The sequence below is a fragment of the Benincasa hispida genome, chromosome 6 (assembly GCF_027475165.1).
Source record: "Benincasa hispida cultivar pf3 chromosome 6, pf3_genome.v1.1, whole genome shotgun sequence".
Classification (NCBI taxonomy): Eukaryota; Viridiplantae; Streptophyta; class Magnoliopsida; order Cucurbitales; family Cucurbitaceae; genus Benincasa; species Benincasa hispida.
This window is the reverse complement of record NC_143483.1, coordinates 42,371,061-42,389,643: the sequence shown is the minus strand read 5'-3', so window position 1 is coordinate 42,389,643 and position 18,583 is coordinate 42,371,061.

Genomic DNA, 18,583 nt, shown 5'->3' with positions numbered 1-18,583 from the left:
AGTCGGCCTCATTAGTTGTTTAATGACGGCTATTCCCTTGGAAGGTTGTAAATTCAGAACAACTCAAACTCTAGAAATGGATAGGATTTCTTAGGTTATTTTTAACTTTGACTTTCCAATTCGGTAGCATCGTTGGGGCCGACCTCTAAGATCTGAAAATCGAGGGTTACACTTATGGAATTACTAAAGTGTTAGTAAATTCTGACAAAAAATAGTAGCTAAATGAATATCGGAATATGAGTTATTCTGGGGATAGTATTTAGTCAAGAATATCTTACTATAGTATCGTTGCAAAAATAATGAGAATTTTGGGTACATTATTACTTTGCTAAAACATGATTGGGTTTAAAAGCAATTCTTTAATAAAATTTGTTTATATTTTCATAATGGCGAGTTCTTTAGTACAACTATTGGCTTCTGATACACTTACCGGGGATAACTATGCTATGTGAAAACTGTTGGGGATGTCCTAAAAACTCGCAGTTTATAATTCATGTTAAACATTCTATTTATCAATAAAATATTATTGAGGATCTTATTCAATAAAGTTGTTGATATTACATTCTATTATGAAAATCCAATAAACAAATCCATGGCTATAGTATGAATATTTGAGCTTTATGAAGTGACATACATAGGAACAAGTTATAGTATATAGCGTAAATGATCTATAAGTATATGGATGAAATTGGGTATCTCATCTTGGTAACACTATTGGATGCGGCCCATTTTGTATGTTGATACAAATGATGTGATTTACAGATCATTCATGTAGAGACATGTGAGTGGGGACATCCTATGCAATGAGTTTGCATAAAGACTAGACTTCGAAATAGTCATTTTTCTTTATAACAACCGTTTAATGTTAAAACTGACTATTTCATACTAAAATAACCTAGAATAACTCGATCTTAATCCTGAGATAACTAGAAACTCCTGTTTATTCGGAATTATTCTTTGATCTGCATAGGTGAGAGTAGTCAAATAGTACTGCTCAATAAGCCTCCCATTTTGAGATAAGATCGGATAGATAGCTAGGGACATAGCCTTGCAAGATATAATTCACTCATACCTGTCTTAGGGTCAGCAGATAGGTTGTTCTCTTAAATGTCGATTCTTGGTCTTGAACAAAGGGGCCCCACCCTCTCGTGGTAGAAAGGGACATGATTCATAAGTGGTATTATGAATCAGTTGTTCAATAGAGAGTCAGTGGGAGCTTAAGGAAGAAGATGCATTTATAGGGGTAAAACGGTAATTTTGACCCAGCTGTAAATACGAACGACCTGTGAAGGATCGACTTACCGATTATGGTTAAAATGGATAGAAATATATCTACAGTGAGAAGAGTGCAACTATCAAGCTATAATGGTATGCCTTTATAGTTAACTAATAATGATTAATTCGGTTTTAAAAAGTTTAACCAATTAATTACAAATTGTTGGAGCTCATGATCTGTAGGTTCATTAGGTCCCTCTACTAGCTCATAAATTAGATTAATAAATTGAGTATGTTTGGATTAAACTAGGGTTATGAGTTTGAAACGTTCAAATTCAATTTTTAGGGTTTCAATTAATTGTATTCGATATAATTGAAATGTTTAATTTTATCGAAAATTGAACGAAATTGGAGAATCAATTAATATTTAAAATTATGATTCAAATATTAATAACATGAAATTGAATCATATTGGAGGAATTGGTGTTTTATTAATTTAATATTAAGATATTAAATTAATAATAATTAAATTAAATTAAAAGGTTTAATTAAAAATTAAATTTAGTTTTATTTAAATTAATTATTTTGAATTAATTTTATAAAACTAAATTATTTAAATAAATTTGTTTTATTTAAAGAAAATCATTTTTCTAATTTTAATTGAGTTAGCGGATTTTCCATCAAATTTTGGGAAAAATCCACTAAACTCAAATTGGGTGATATATCACCCACTATGAAACACAGATACTTCATGTGAGGCAAATAATCCGTATCAGACACGTATCGGATACTGATACTTGCAGATACTTCCCTGATACGTATCTGACACACGATTTGACGAATCTATTTCTATGCATACCTTTTTTTAAAGAAAAAAAAAAGCAACTCATCTAATTTTTCGCAATCTAAAACTAGACAACCTATTTAAAAAGCTTACTACTCGAATCCAAAATTAAAAAATAAATAAATAAAAGACCAAACCCTAGAATCATCTAATCTTCATCTTCACATTTGAGTCCTCACAAAGTCCACCAAAATATAAACCATTTGGATATATTCAACAATTCAATAAAAAATCCTCCATTTATCTTCATACTTCTCCCTCTAATCTTCTTCTTCTTCTTTGTAATATGAGTCACTTTTCTATTGCATTTTATTAGCTATTGTACTTCAACATCTTAGATGTTTTTTTTTTAAAATTATATTTCAGTGTTTATATTATATTTTGTGCTATTGTTATTAACTTATATGCTAAATTTATCTATATTCTAGTGTTTTTTAAGAAAAAGAAAATGTAACTTCAATGTATCAGTATCTTCGTTTTTTTAGAAATATATATATTAAAAAAATATATAAAAATTATGTATCCTTAGATGTATCCATATCTTAGTTTTTTAGAAATTGACGAATCGTCATATCCGATCGTATCCTTATCGTGTAACTGTATCTGTGTCTGTACTTAATAGATCACCCAATTCCACTTACCTCTTGAATGATAACCCCAAGTAGGAATTTGAAGGAAATCAAACACGAGAATTTCCATGAGTAGAGGAAGAGATCGTTCCAAATTCCATTCAAGTGAACACAATCAATTACAGTCTAAGAACTGAAACAAACAAGTCATGCACAAAACGAAATTATAGCATGCTACCATAGTATCAAGGGATAGAGTATGCGTACCTTTGAAGAATCATTCTTCACGAATCCCTCGATCAATCCAAAACGTCTAAGAACAGCAAGGCTCAACTGCAACGACTGGAACAACACGAACACAATCAACAGCTCCTCGAACCCAATCAAGTATAACTCGATCCACGAACTGAGTGAGGACACCACCACAATGGTTACCTTGGTATTTTCGGTGTGAGAATCCAGGAATTGTGGGCTCTATATGATCTTGGCTTGAGGAAGAGACTGGGGGTCTATGATCGAGTACACGATCGATCAAGTGGGAGATATGAAGTTGTCTATCGTATAGACGATGTGCTCGATCGTGTAGTAAATGGCAAACTATCTTATAGACGATGCCACTCAATCGTTTAGCTACGATTAGCTGAATGACTATCGTATAGTCAAAGTTGCACGATTGTTTAGTCTCTGTCAGCCATTGCTTAGTGAAACTCCTTTACTTGATAGCTTATCTGTGAGTTCTTTCCGAATGAGGCAACTCTCTAATTTTAGGAAAATGAGATTTTTCTTTTATCTCAAGGTTACCATAAAACTACCAATAACATTCCACAAAATTGGTTATTAGAGAAAAAGAATTAATTATCAAAGAATTAATTATTTTATAAATAAATATGATAACTAACTTATCATATTATATTTATAACCTATAGTTTTAATATTTCATCTCATGAAACATACAAACCATAGTTCTTTTTCTATTTTATAGCACTTAATGTAAATCATATTTACATTAATTCCTCCACTTGATGTATCTCATATATCACACCAATTATATCATATATAATTAAATTTTCTCTTGTTAATTTAAACACTTCAAATCAACCCTAAGAACTGATTTTCAACTTGAATCCATTGAGCTACCAAGTGAACCTTATGAACCTGTAACTTGAAGCTCCAACGGTATGTGAATAACTGACTAAACTCTTTAGTCACGGGATCTACCATCCGTTAATTGTTGGGCACTCCACAAAGAATGATAGTTGCACTCTTCTCATTATAGATATATTTCTGTGTCCATATCAACCAATCAACTATGCGATAACCCTTCACAGATCGCTCGTAAGTATAGATGGACCAATTTACCGTTTTACCTATGTAGTTATATCTCTCTTTAAGTACCATTGATTTCTCTAATGAACAATAAGTCATAGTCCTACTATGATTGTGTCCTCTCTTCAAAGAGAGGATGTGGCCACTATGTTCAAGACTCGGAATTAGCCCTTAAAGGAGCAATCCCCTACTTCGAGGAAGGAGTGAATTCCGTCTTGTGTAACTGAGTTCCTAGCTCCCCTATCAGACAAATCCCTAAAAAGATAGGCTTGTTGAGTTGGCAATCTGGCCACTCTCACCCATACTAATCAAAGGACTGCCCTCATAGACAGGAGTTCCCAAAACACTCAGAATTAAGATCATGTCATCTATGGTCGTTTAGTGAGATGTAAGTCTCAATTATCAACAGTGTTATATAAAGAGACTAATCATCTCGTGGTCCAGTCTTATACAAACTCTTTGTATAGGACACCCCCGCTCACATGTCTCCACGTGAATGGTCTAGATCAGACTATCTGTAGTAGTTCACAACACTTATAAAACTCTACAAAACGGGTCGTATCCATAGTGTCACCATGGTAAGGTATCCCTTCTTTATCCTTATACTACGACCTTTTAGGTTATTACTTAAGGCATGATCCACTTGTATATCTCATATACGTGCTTAAGTTTACATATAATAACCACAGATCTTTGTTTATTGGGTATGAGTAAATGCAAATAAAATAACTCTTATTTTATTAATAACAATGTGTACAAAGTTTACAAACTACAAGACTCTGGGAGAATTAGGACACCAATCCCAACAGAGTTATCCTACATGCAGGCTTTCTTCTTGCATGAATGGAGTCTTTATATTGAACTTACATGCTGAGATTTAGGAGAGATCTCTAAAGTTTTTAACAGAAAGACTATTGGTTTGAAAACCCTTAACAACCCATCTAAGTTCTTCCAAAATTCAGTTCAATTTGAGTGTTTCCACCACACATTCTTTCTTGAGTTTAGTAGAGAAGACCTTGGTGGTGGTCTACTTGAAGGTTCAAGCTCATATTTGTGAAGATCTGACTGAATTCGTGGAGAGTTCTTCAAAAGTATTGCACAGCATAAACTCTCTTATGAACTTCACTTGTGTAGCATGTTTAAAACTCAAATTAAGTTTAGTTAGAGTGCTTATTGATTTTGGTTTCTTCTGTTGCATGTTATATTACTCCTTCAGAAATCAAACCTAAATACTATATTGGTGATGGATGACCTACGGTTCGTTTTAACAGAGGAGTGTCCTCCCGTTCTTCGCTCAAATGCAAACCGAAATGTTCGGATGCATATGATAGATGGATCAGGGCTAATGAGAAAACTCGTACCTATATTCTTGCTAGCATATTTGATGTATTGGCTAAGAAACATGAAAGCATGAATACTACTAGGGAGATTATGGAATCTTTGTGTGGGATGTTTGGACAACCTCCTTCTCCCTGAGGCATGATGCTATCAAATACGTTTACAACTGCCATATGAAAGAAGGGGCCTCTGTAGAGGACATGTTCTAGACATAATGGTCCATTTCAACGTGGCAGAAGTAAACAGTGTTGTCGTTAATGAGAATAGTCAAGTTGGTTTTATTCTTGAATCTCTTCTAAAGAGTTTCTTGCAGTTCTGTACGAACGCACTGATGAATAAAATAGAATATAACTTGACTACGCTTCTCAATGAGCTATAGGGTTACCAGACCATGATGAGGGCTAATGGTCTGGAATCATAAATAAATGTTACTACTACTGACAAAAGAGGATTGTCTTCTCAAAAGCCTGATATTGCCTCTTCTTTAAAGAATAAGAGTATTCCAGTAAAGAAGAACAAAGGGAAAAGGAAAAAGAAACCTATTGGCAAAAAAAGCAAGGCAAATGCTGCAGATAAAGGAAAATGTTTCCACTACAGTGAAGAAGGGCACTGGAAGAGAAACTGCACACAATATCTTGCAAAGAAAATAGTAGAGAAAGCAAGACAAGGAAACTAGTTCCTTGTAAACTCCAAGTTTTGAACAAGGGAGTATTTCTCAAAACAACTTGTGGAAGATGCAGTTACTGTCAGAAAATAAACTTGTTTACTTTTATTATTGTAATGAAAGTTCTTTTTTCTTTTTGTAAGAAACATATTGTGTATAAACCTTTGTTATAAATGAAATGTTCATTAGCAAAAGTTTTATTTGTTCTACTATGAAGCAACTTCTGTTAGAACCAATCAAGTTAAAAGTCATTTGCAAATATTCAGATATTTAAATGGCTACAAATGAATAAGGCAACGAGTTATTTGACCTAAGTAATAAGTTTAGAATACTTGAAAGGTTCAAGGTATATAAAACTTATTAGGTAAAATAAATCCAAAATACTTTGATTTGGATCAAAGTAAAAAGTATAGAGAGTTTGAGATTTCTAGGGCTATTTTGATAGAATATGAAATTCAATGAAAACTCTCTACACCTCGTTGCCTTAATTGTGGTGAACAACATTCCAAATTTTAAGGTATTTTTTGAAACTCGAAATGAGATGTGGAGAACTCATAAAAGCTGTTTATGATATGTAAAAGATGTTTACATAGTTCAGAAATCTGAAAGAGATCGTCACGTATATTAGTGTCGAAACCTTAATTATTAGAATACCGTTCAAATAGCATGCCTATTTGTTGGTAATCCAAAAGTAGTATACTTTCCATCTAAAAGAAAATCAAGTGTTTATGTTGACAAATGCTAAATTTTTAATAGAAAAGTATACAAGATCACCATGTATTATTTAGTTTCCATAAAAACAAGTATATATCAATAAGAGTTGACATTATAAACAAAAGTTGTTTGGACAGGTCAAATACATCTTAATCAAAGAGTTGAGGGTACCTCAATGTAGTGGGAGTAATGTATGACAACCTAGCCATTATTTGGGTTTAGTGGAAACTCAAGTCATCAAGTCTTGATGACATTATCGAGAAACAAGAGTTGTGAAAATAAGATGCATTCCCTATATAGTTTAATAAGAAGTCCATTGTATACTAATGTGTTTACAATGATTCTCTCGACTAAAGTATTTGAGAATCTCCTATTAAGACTAGGACTACGAGGTATATAACCTAGGCCAAGTGGAAGAAAAACCCATGGGTATATGATACCTAAAGGAAAACCATGGGTATGTGATGCCCTAGTTTATTGTATTTCTCCGTAAAACTCAAAAAACTCAGTATTATATATCCATATGTGTGTTACCACTGGAGTTTTAGTCGAAGTGGGAGTTTGTTGGATTTTATGTCCTAAAACTCGTGGTTTGTAAACAATAAACTCATTTTGTAATTCAATAAAGTTGTTATTGAATATATCAATTGCTTATTTCATTTTAGAAATAAATCCAATAAACTAAAAGATCTATGACTATTATATAAGTACTTGAACTTTGTGTGGAGACATAAAAGTGGATCAGGTTCGAGTAAATGGTCAAAATGATCTATAGTATATGAATAAGGTTGGGTACCTTATTCTAGTAACACTATCGATGTTGCCCACTCTGTAGTTGTTATAAGGTGTTGTAAAGTGCTACAGACGAAGTGATCCTAATTCGTACATGTCATGACATAAGGAGCAGGGGCGTCCTGTGCAATGAGTTTACACAAGATCGTACCACGAAATAAGCCACTCTTACTATATAACGTTGTTTACTGTTTAAGACTGACTATTTCAAAACGATGACCTAGGTAACTTGACCTTAATCCTGAGCTAACTATGAACTCTTGTTTATTCGGTATTATCCTTAGATTTGCATAGATGAGGGTACAGCACTGGCTCAATAAGCCTCCCATTCCAGGGGTAAGACTGTGTAGATAACTGGGGACATAGGGTGCAAGATGGAATTCACTTCTACCCACTTTCAGGGATAATAGAGAGGTTGTTCCCTTACGTGCTAACTCTGAGTTTTGAACAAGAGGTCCTACCTTCTCATTGGGCCGAGAGGGACGTTTGATGATCGGATCACAAACCAATTATTCATTAAAGAATCAGTGGGACTTAAGGAACAAGAGGTATAATCTCGAGGATAAAACGACATTTTGACCCAACCATTATTACGAACATCTTGTGAAGGGTTAACTTACTAATCATGATTATATCGAGTGGACACAATATATCTATAGTGAGAGAAGTGCAACTATGGGCTTTAGTGGAGTGACCCAATAGTTAACGAATGGGGTTAATTCGGTGTAAAGAGTTTAATCAATTAATCTCGAATCATTGGAGCCCATAATTTGTAGGTCAACTAGATCCCCTTACTAGCTCACAAATGGATTATCCTTATAGTAGCGTGATAAGTTGATTTGAAACGTTCAAATTAGAATTAAGGAAATTAGTAATTATATGTGATATAATTACACGTTTAATTTTGGAATTAAACAGAATTGGAGAATTATTTAATATTTAAATATGATTTAAATATAAAATTCATGAATAAAGATTCATGGCAATGGAATTGGTGACGAATTAATTTAATATTTGATATTAAATTAATAAATTAATTAAAATTTTTAATTAATTTATTAATTTTATTAGAAAATTAATTATTAAATTAATTTTGTAACATTAATTAAATTTCAATTTCTTGAAATAACTTTTGATTTTGGAAATCAAAATTTTTTTAAAAAAAAGAAATTTGAAAATGGAAAAAATCCCAAAAGTGGGATTTTTCTATTTTCAAATTGTAGCTCACACATAATTCTATTCTTCTTCAACTCAATTATTCAAGCATGAGTTGTGGTTCCTGCAAGGCTGTTCGTTGCATGAAAGTCATGCAATATAAAGCTGGAATTTTGTATAGAATGAAGAAATAGTAATCGTTGCTGAAGGCTGAGAATTTGTGTTTTCATTGTGTAAAACCAGTAACCTCCTCTCCAATTACCTTCGATTCAAGCTTGTTTTGAGTCCCACAACTCAATCTAAGGCACCAAGAGAATAGTAGGGAAGATTTTGTGGTGGTTTACATAAGAAGAAGGAGATTGCAGCTAAAGATCGTGATTCAAGAGGTACTTCAAAGATTAGTATTGAAACTTTGTTTTAGTTTATGAGCATGCTTAGTTTGAAGTCGAAATTAATGAATTAGAATGCTTAATGATCCTATTTTGCTTCCGTTGCTTGCTTCCTAAATCCAACAATCTTATGCAAAGTGGTCAATCGCATAGAGGGAGAGTATCTAATTGCATCCTTTCATTTCACCTTTCAAACCTCTGGCTCCTACTATGTCATTGCCACAATCCTCTCTTCACAATAAGTACTCCAATCACCTACTTTAACTATTGAATTTTATTCTTTGTATACCTAAAATAAAATATCAGTTCATCCTCCCATTTTCCCCACCTATCTCATAATTTTCCACGGCCAAAATTTTCTCTACTCACCACTAAATTACTCTCCTCACTCTTCACCCAAGCAAAATAACAAAGATGAATCTATGAACAACAAACTTTCCCTTTTCTTATTAGGAAAACAAAAACCAAATATTAGTTGAAATGAAAATGAATATTGTCAATGGTCAAGTCAGGAATCAATATATATAATTTCTTAAGCATTTTAGACTGCCTCATAACACAAGTGAACCTTTCCAGTCTATTTGTTTTTTCAAACTCAAAATAGGCAGTTAAAATTTGCCAAATTTTTGTACAGTCATGCAAGCATTCCTTGAAAACAACTCGAAAATGAGATTAAGTATAGTTAAAATCAAGTTTAGCTGAAATATTTGTTTGGATAATCATCTATAATAGTGGGATTGAACTTTAGTACAGTGATTCCTCAAAATATATCAACTAAATTGGTTAATCAACAAGAATTAACTTCATAAGAACATTAGAAGCAACAAATTTAGCGTCAACCAATATTTTATTGGCTTGGAAAACACCAAATAAACTAACATATCTAACAAAATTAAAGCAGATTTGCAGTTCATGAACCTTACATTTCCGGTCTATTTATGTTTTAAAGATTTAACAGTACCAGCAGAAGGACACTACTACTGTAGAACGGTTGTCGGGATGGGCTCGCGGTGGGGCCAAAGGAGCTGCTCGTCGATGCGAATTCGCAGATCCGCCGGGGAAAGAGAGACACGATAGGGGAAGGAAACATGTAACTCGCGCACGTTATGCAGAGAGTAGAAGGAGAGCCTGATTCGTGTGTTGGTTGCTGCAGCTACTCGTCGAATGCTTGAAGTTCTTTGATCTGTAGATGCCAGCAAGGAAGTCAGACGAGAGCAACAATGATCGTGAATAGAGCATGAAAATATTGAGAAGGAGTGGTTGGAGGTGGGTTTTTCGAGTATGGAAACATTGGTTTTTGTAGTAGTGACAACCATTTGACACACTTGTGATTTACGAAGAAAACACAAGACAACGACACTACTCTTCTTCGAAGTGACAACCCTAAAAAGAGAATGACGATCTCTTAAATACGCACCAAAAAAAGGAAAAACGGACTCATATCATAATTTATTGAGCCCAAAAAAGGAAAAATCCTTGAGAAAAATCAACAAGAATTTTTTAGATAAGGAAAGGATTTGTTGTTCTTATTAAAGAGAGAAAAGAATTGAAGAAGTGTGATTTTATTCAATCACCTCTCACTATAAATATTAATGGTATATATTAAAAATAGCGTAGTTGATAATAAACTCTACTAACTTAACTCCACAAAAAATAGCAACTAACTCCAAATATAGGCACTAACAAATTTCCTAGAAACTAGCACTTCAGACCAATTCAAAGTAACTAAAAATAGACTTGCACTTGAGTTGACTAATATATTCCTCCTAACTCAAATGGTGCAAACACCTAGCTTGCTCCTAAGAGCTTGAAAATGACCAAAACTAAAAGACTTAGTGAAGATATATTATATTTTCTCCTCTGAACTGCAACATGTTGGGTTGATGTTCTAAATCCCATAGGATTCTATAGTTTGTAATTGTATTGTATAAACATTTTATTTAATTAATAAACTATGAGATATTTTATTTGACATTTAGTAGCATTAAACCCACAAATCAATAAACTAACATCTAATGTTATCATCTGTAGCTTAACACATGTATGTAGAGACATACAGATGAATCATGTTTAAGTGATAACCTAAATGGTTTGTAGTAGATGGATAAGGTTGGATACTTATTCTGGTGATACTACGAGTATGACCCGCTTTGTAGATGTTACAGTTGTTATAAAGTGCTACAGATGATCTGATCTTGATCATTCATGTGGAGACATGTGAGCGGGGGTATTCTATACAAAATAGTTTGTAGAAGATCGGACCACGAAATGACTAGTCTCATTATGTAACGTTGTTCGTATTAGAGACTTACATTTTACTAGGATGACCATAGGTGACATGACCTAAATCCTTAGTGAGTTCTAAACTTCTGCCTATAAAGATGGCCCTTTGATGTATATGGGTGAGAATAGTCAGATTGCCGATTCAATAACCTACCATTTTGTGGATTCGTCTGATTAGGGAGCCGAGAACATAGCTACACAAGACGGAATTCACTTCTTCCCCGACATCGGAGAAAGTAGATAAATTGCTCCTTAAAGGTTGATTCCCTCTGTAGCTCAACAGGGATTTAATGAGAATCAATTTTGGATTAATTTAAATTGTTCAAATTAATTGAGGGAATTAATTATATGTAATATAATTAATTTAATTTAATTATATATGATATAATTACTATAATGTATTTGATACATTATAATATAAAGTTTAATTGAGATTATATAAATATTTAAATATGATTCAAATATTAATTATGTGAATTGGATTCATATAATTAAGTTTAATATAAATGGGATTTATATTAAATACCATGTATTAATGAGAGAATTAAAAACTATAGATTATATTATATTTAATACAATATAAAAACTATACGTTATGTGTTATATGCGATATAACATATGGTTTAATATATATATATATATATATATATTATACTAAACCATATATTATAGTTATATACGATATAACATATGATTCCCAAGTAAGAATTTTTTTTCGCCTTCGCCCATGCGACCTAATGAGGTTTCCTTAGTACATCCTTTGATTTTACCCGTAAATAGTCCTGCAGACACTTTTTCACTCGAAGACACTCACAAGGGTGAATCACTTGTCACACACTCATGGATTAAGTAGGGATGATGTCCTAAAGTCTCGTGTCCAGTAGTTTGTAAACATATTTTGTACGAACGCTTGTGATGTATAATATATGATATTTACTTCACTTCTTGACTTTGCACATTTGATGTTTTATTTGCTTTACTACAAACCAATAAACTAAAATCTCTAGTTGTCATTATGTAACTTAAGCATATATGTGGTGACATACAAGTGGATCATGTCGTAAGTGATAACCAAAATGGTTTGTAGTATATGGATAAAGGAGGGAAACTTTATCCTAGTAACGCTACGGATGCGGCCCGCTTTGTGGAATGGTTACAAGTATCGTGACTTGCCACAGATGGTCAGATCCTGATCATTTGTGTGGGGACATGCGATCGGGGGCATCCTATATAAAAAGTTTGTATAAGGCCTGACCACGAAGTGTTAATGTTTCATTATATAACGTCGTTCATGACAGAGACTTCACTTCACTAGGATGACCATAGGTAACATAACCTCAATCCTGAGTGAGTTGGGAACTCCTGCCATTGAGGGTGGTTCTTTGATTTTCATGGGTGCGAGTGGTCAAGTCGCCGACTCTAACCTACCACTTTGGGGATTTGTCTGATATGGGAGCTGGGAATTCAGCTACACAAGATGGAATTCACTCCTTCCCCGAAGCAGGGGTAAGTAGATGGATTTCTCCCTTAAAGGTTGATCTCGGGGCTTGAACGATATGGCGTCACACACCTTCTCATGGCTCAAATGGTGTTCATACATAATAGGACTATGTTGTATTGTTCATTAGAGGGATCAGTAGTACTTAAGGAGAAATTGCCCCAGCTGTACTGATGATTGTTTATATTCGATGGACACATAAATATATATGTGGTAATGAGAGTTCAATTGTCGGTCTTTAGTGGAATGTCTTGCAGTTAACGGATGGTGGATCTCGTGGCTAAAGAGTTTAGTCAGCTATTCACGTACTGTTGGAGCTTCGAGCCATAGGTCCATAAGATCCCCTTGGTAGCTTGGATACAAGTTGAAAATCATTTTTTGGGTCAGATTGAAATGTTCAAATTGACAAGTGGGAGTTCGATTATATATGATATAATTGAACTAGTTAATTATATATGATATAGTTGACTTTATGTATGAAATACATTAATTTGGAGAAAATTCGATGTAAATATGATTTATATCAAGTAAAGGAGAAAATACTATGGTTGATATATGATATCACACTATAGGTTATGAATATAATGTAATTATATTTATTATTTTATTAATTGGACAGTTATGGGATAATTGCTCAATGTTTTCTCTGTAACCATGCGCTAATGGAAGATTCAATTCAGTTTTCGTAACTAAAGAATAAAATGAAAATTGTTTTCATTTTGCAGAGATATCGAAAAAACACGCATATTAGCTCACGGGGTGTTTTTGCATTCTGTCGCTTAGTAATTAAGAGCATATATGATAAGCTCACGTTTGCTAAACGATCGCTCACCTGTGCGTGCTTCTCTAAACGATCGCTTACATTTTACTAAACGATCGCTTAGCACCCGAGCTTTACTAAACGATTGTATAGACGATCGCCTAGCTTTTCCTACACGATCATGTACCTCCTCTAAACGATCAAGCACCTTGACTATACGATAGTCGTTGCCTTCTCCCACTTGCTTGATCGTTGAACACGATTCCTTTTCATCCTCACCTCTACTAAATCCGAATAGAGCCCACACTTTGAACTCTCACTCCGAGAATACTAAGGGCTCTAGGTGGTGGCGTCGTCCCCATTTCCTACTATTCGTGTGAAGCCGTTCGTGGTAGACGACTAGGGTATTATTGAACAATTGCCTGACATTTTAGCTAGAGCGTAAGGAGTTCGTTCGTGGAGAGAGCGAATTTTGTTCTGAAAAGGGTTTTCAACTGGTAAGTCCTCATTCTTTTGTTTGTTTATTCTTTAAGCATGTTGGTAATTTAGTAGTGTTAATGCATATCTGTATGTGTGAACGTATATGTAAAAATTCTATCACAATGAATTGGAAAGACCCGCTTCCGCTCAGAGGTACTCTTGTTTAAGAGTTCCTTCAAAAATATGCCTACAACACCTTTATTAATAAGCACATAAAAACCACTATTTACAAGACTTGAGACTAGGAGCTTAATACCATAAAAAGGGATCTTCTGTTGGACACTTCTAACTTGATCACTTTATATAGGTATGGATGAGGTAGTTAATAGGGAGAATTTGGTGGGTGAGTGGGCTTAATGAGGTGGCAACCGACTACTACCCATCTATTTAAGCGCCTATTCTCTATGACCTAGCAACTATTCACTCTTTTAGATTACCACCCCAGTCATGCCCACTAACTTGAATAACTACCCACATGTCAGAAGTTTACATCACTTTTCACTCATCCACAAATCTTGGGAATAACTTCCCATGATCTAGTTGGCCACCAACTAGGGATAACTACCCATGATCATGGATAACTTCCTTTTTGTGACTAAAATTTCGCTAACTCCTTGGCTCACAATGCATACCATTCCCAAATAACCTCCAAGCACTCTTGTTGATGTAGTTGAGATAAGAACACTTAATAATAATTAAGTGCCTCACAAAATGCTTGCCATGTGTCATGCATACAAGCTTTGTAGCTCCGAGATTAGTAGCTTGCACTTCCCATTGTCTCAAACCAAGCTTGCTTCACCATGATGCACGCTTGATTGCTTGTGCCAGAATGGCACCAAGGCTGAACCTCCCGCACACCATGTACGTACATGCCGCCTTGCCACTCTCTACCTTGGCACATGCTTGTAATGCACCGTGCATCTAAAGGAACCATGAGGTCTGTAAGCGGAAGTGGGATCGTCTCAATTTCATTTTTACAAAAATAAAAATTACAGTACATAGAAATTATGCATCAAACATGAAATTACAACATGCTAAAACAAAGGAAATTAGGGAACAAATTAATTTACCCTTGAAGCCAAATAAGTCTTCACGTATTTCCTCTCCAAATGATCACGAACTCTCGAACCAAGAACCCCCCCACCCAAAAAAAAAAAAACAAAAGAAGAAAAGAAAAACAAGACATCACTACAAGTTGAACTTTCTGTATTCTCTTTTAGGGTAGGTTGAGAATTCAAGAGTTGTGGCCTCTATATTCTTTTGGGAAGAGGGAGAGATATTTTGAGAGGATGGAAGTTTTTTTAGGAAAATTCTTGAGAGAGCGCTTCTACACCCTCGAAGTCAAGGGAAGAAGATGATGATAAAAACAACCAACCCCATTCCACGTACGATTGAGTTTAGAGAAAAAGGGGAGGGAGTTATAACTCCCTCCTTAGTAAAATTCGAAAAATTAATTAAAACCATTTTAATTTAATTAAAAAATATATATATATATAGAATTATATAATAATCACTTTATTATATAATTATATTATATGTTATATCTAATATAACATATAACATATAGTTTTTATATTGTATCAAATACAACACAACCTATAGTTTGAATTCTCTCAATCATTCATAGTATTTAATATAAATCACATTTATATTAAATTTAATTATATGAATCTCATCCATATAATTAGTATTTGAATCACATTTAAATATTTAATTCCTCTAAAAATAAACTTTATATTATGATGTATCAAATACATTATATCAATTATATCACATAAAATTAACTATATCATATATAATTAATTCCCTCAATTAATTTGAACAATTCAAATTAACCTAAAATTAATTATAAAGAATACCTTTTGAGCTACAAAGTGGACCTTATGAACCTGTAGATTGAAGCTTCAATAGTACTTAAATAATTAATTAAACTTCTTTAATTAAGTTACTCAACATCCATTAACTATCGGTCACTCCACTAAAGGCCGACAACTGCACTCTTCGAACTACAAATATATTTCTGTGTCCAATTGGATATAACTAGTCAACAGTGCAATGACCTTTCACAAATTGTTTGTAAGTACAGTTGGGTGAAGATTACCATTTTACCCCTATAGTTACATCTAACTTCTTAAGTACCACTGATTATGAACAATAAGCTGTAGTCCAACTATGAGCAAACTCTCTTGGGCCAAGAGAGGGTGTGGCACTGAAGGAACCGGTTAAGGTTCGTGAGCGAAAATGGGGATCGGACCCAAATCCCAATTTTTACAGAATCAAGAATTTTACATAAACGAACAAAACATTATGCATTTAAATGAAATTTTTACAGCATGCTAAAAGGAAAGTAAAATAAAATAAAATTAGGGTTTCAAGAAACTCTTACCTTTGAAGAACCTTTTCTTCACATTTTTTCTCTCCAAGAATGGTCACGAACAAAATGATCTCCAAATGATCACCACCACTTAAAACCTCCTGTATTCTTTGTAGGGGAAGAGAAACTCTAAGGAGTTTTGTGGGCTCTTAGATATTTGGAAATGAGGGAAAGATTGAGAGAGAAGAAATTGTGAAGGTGAATTCTGAGAACTCTTCTCAGAAAATTTTTTCTGTGTTCTTCTCTATCTAACTCAATTGAGAAAAATATGTGACAACAAAACCACTCGTTATAGAGAGAAAAATGAGGAAGGAGTTACAACTCCCTCTCAAAATATTTTTTTAAAAAAAAAATTAATAAAAAAATTATTTTATTGAAAAATAATTAATATATATTTATATGATAACCACTTTATCATATAATATATATTAAACTATATGTTATATCAAATATAACATATAACCTATAGTTTGATATTGTATCAAATATAATATAACTTATAGTTTTCATTCTCTCATTAATGCACGGTATTTAATATAAATCTCATTTATACTAAATTTAATTCTATGAGTCCAATTCATATAACTAATATTTAAATCATATTCAAATATTTATTTCCTCTCAAATAAATTTTATATTATAATGTATCAAATACATTATAGTAATTATATCATATATAATTAAATTAAATTAAATTATATCACATATAATTAATTCCCTTATTAATTTGATCAATTCAAATTAATCTAAAATTGATTCTCATTTAATTCCTATTGAGTTATAGAGGAGACCTCATGGATTTGTAGTATGAAGCTTAATGATACTTGAATAATTAATTAAACTTCTTTAATTATATTATTCAACATCCATTAACTGTCTGACATTTCACTAAAAACCGACAGTTGCACTTCCTGCACTACAAATATATTTCTATGTCCATTGAATATTACCAATCAACAATACGATGATCATTTAGAAATTGCTCGTAAGTACAACTAGGCCAAAATTACCATTTTGACCCTGTAGTTACATCTAACTCCTTAAGTATCATTGATCTCTCTAATGAACAATAAATCATAGTCCAACAGGTGCCACATTGTTCAAGCCCCAAAATCAACCCTTAAGGGAGCAATCTATCTATCTACCCCGACATTGGGGAATGAGTGAATTCCGTCTTGTGTAGTTGTGTTCTTAGCTCACCAATCAGACGAATTCTCAAAACGGTAGGCTTATTGAGTCGGCTATCTGGCTACTTTCACCCATACAAATCAAAGAACCGCCTTCATAGGCAGAAGTTCACAACTCACTCAGGATTCAGGTCATGTCACCTATGGTCATCCCGGTGAAATGTAAGTCTCTATTATGAACGACGTTATATAATGAGACTAGTCATTTCGTGGTCCAGTCTTATACAAACTTCTTTGTATAGAATACCCTCGCTCACATGTCTCCACATGAATGATTAGGGTCAGATTATTTGTAGCACTTTACAACAATTGTAACATCTACAAAGCGGGTCGTATTCGTAGTATCACCAAGATAAGGTATCCAGCTTTATCCATCTACTACAAACCATTTAGGTGATCACTCAAACATGATTCATCTGTATGTCTCTACATACATGTTTAAGCTACAGATGATAACCTTGGATGTTAGTTTATTGGTTTATCATTTAATGCTACTAAATGTCAACTAAAATATCTCATAGTTTATTAAATAAATAAAATGTTTGTGCAATATAATTACAAACTACAGGATCCTATGAGATTTAGGGCATCAACCCCAACACGTTGTAGTTCAGATGAGCAAATAGTATATATCTTCACTAAGTCTTTTAGTGTTGGTCATTTTCAAGCTCTTAGGAGCAAGCTAGGTGTTTGCAGCATTTGAACTAGTCCGAAGTGCTAGTTTCTAGGAAAGTTGTTAGTGCCTACATTTGGAGTTAGTTGCTATTTTTGTGGAGTTGAGTTAGTAGAGTTTATTATCAACTAAGCTATTTTTAGCATGTACCATTAGTATTTATAGTGAGAAGTAATTGAATCAAATCACACACTTCCTCAATTCTTTTCTCTTTCTACTAAGAACAACAAATCCTTTTCTTATTTGAAAAAATCTTGTTGATTTTTCTTAAGAATTTTTTCCTTCTCTATGATAGAATAATCATGCAGAATGCGGAAGCAAT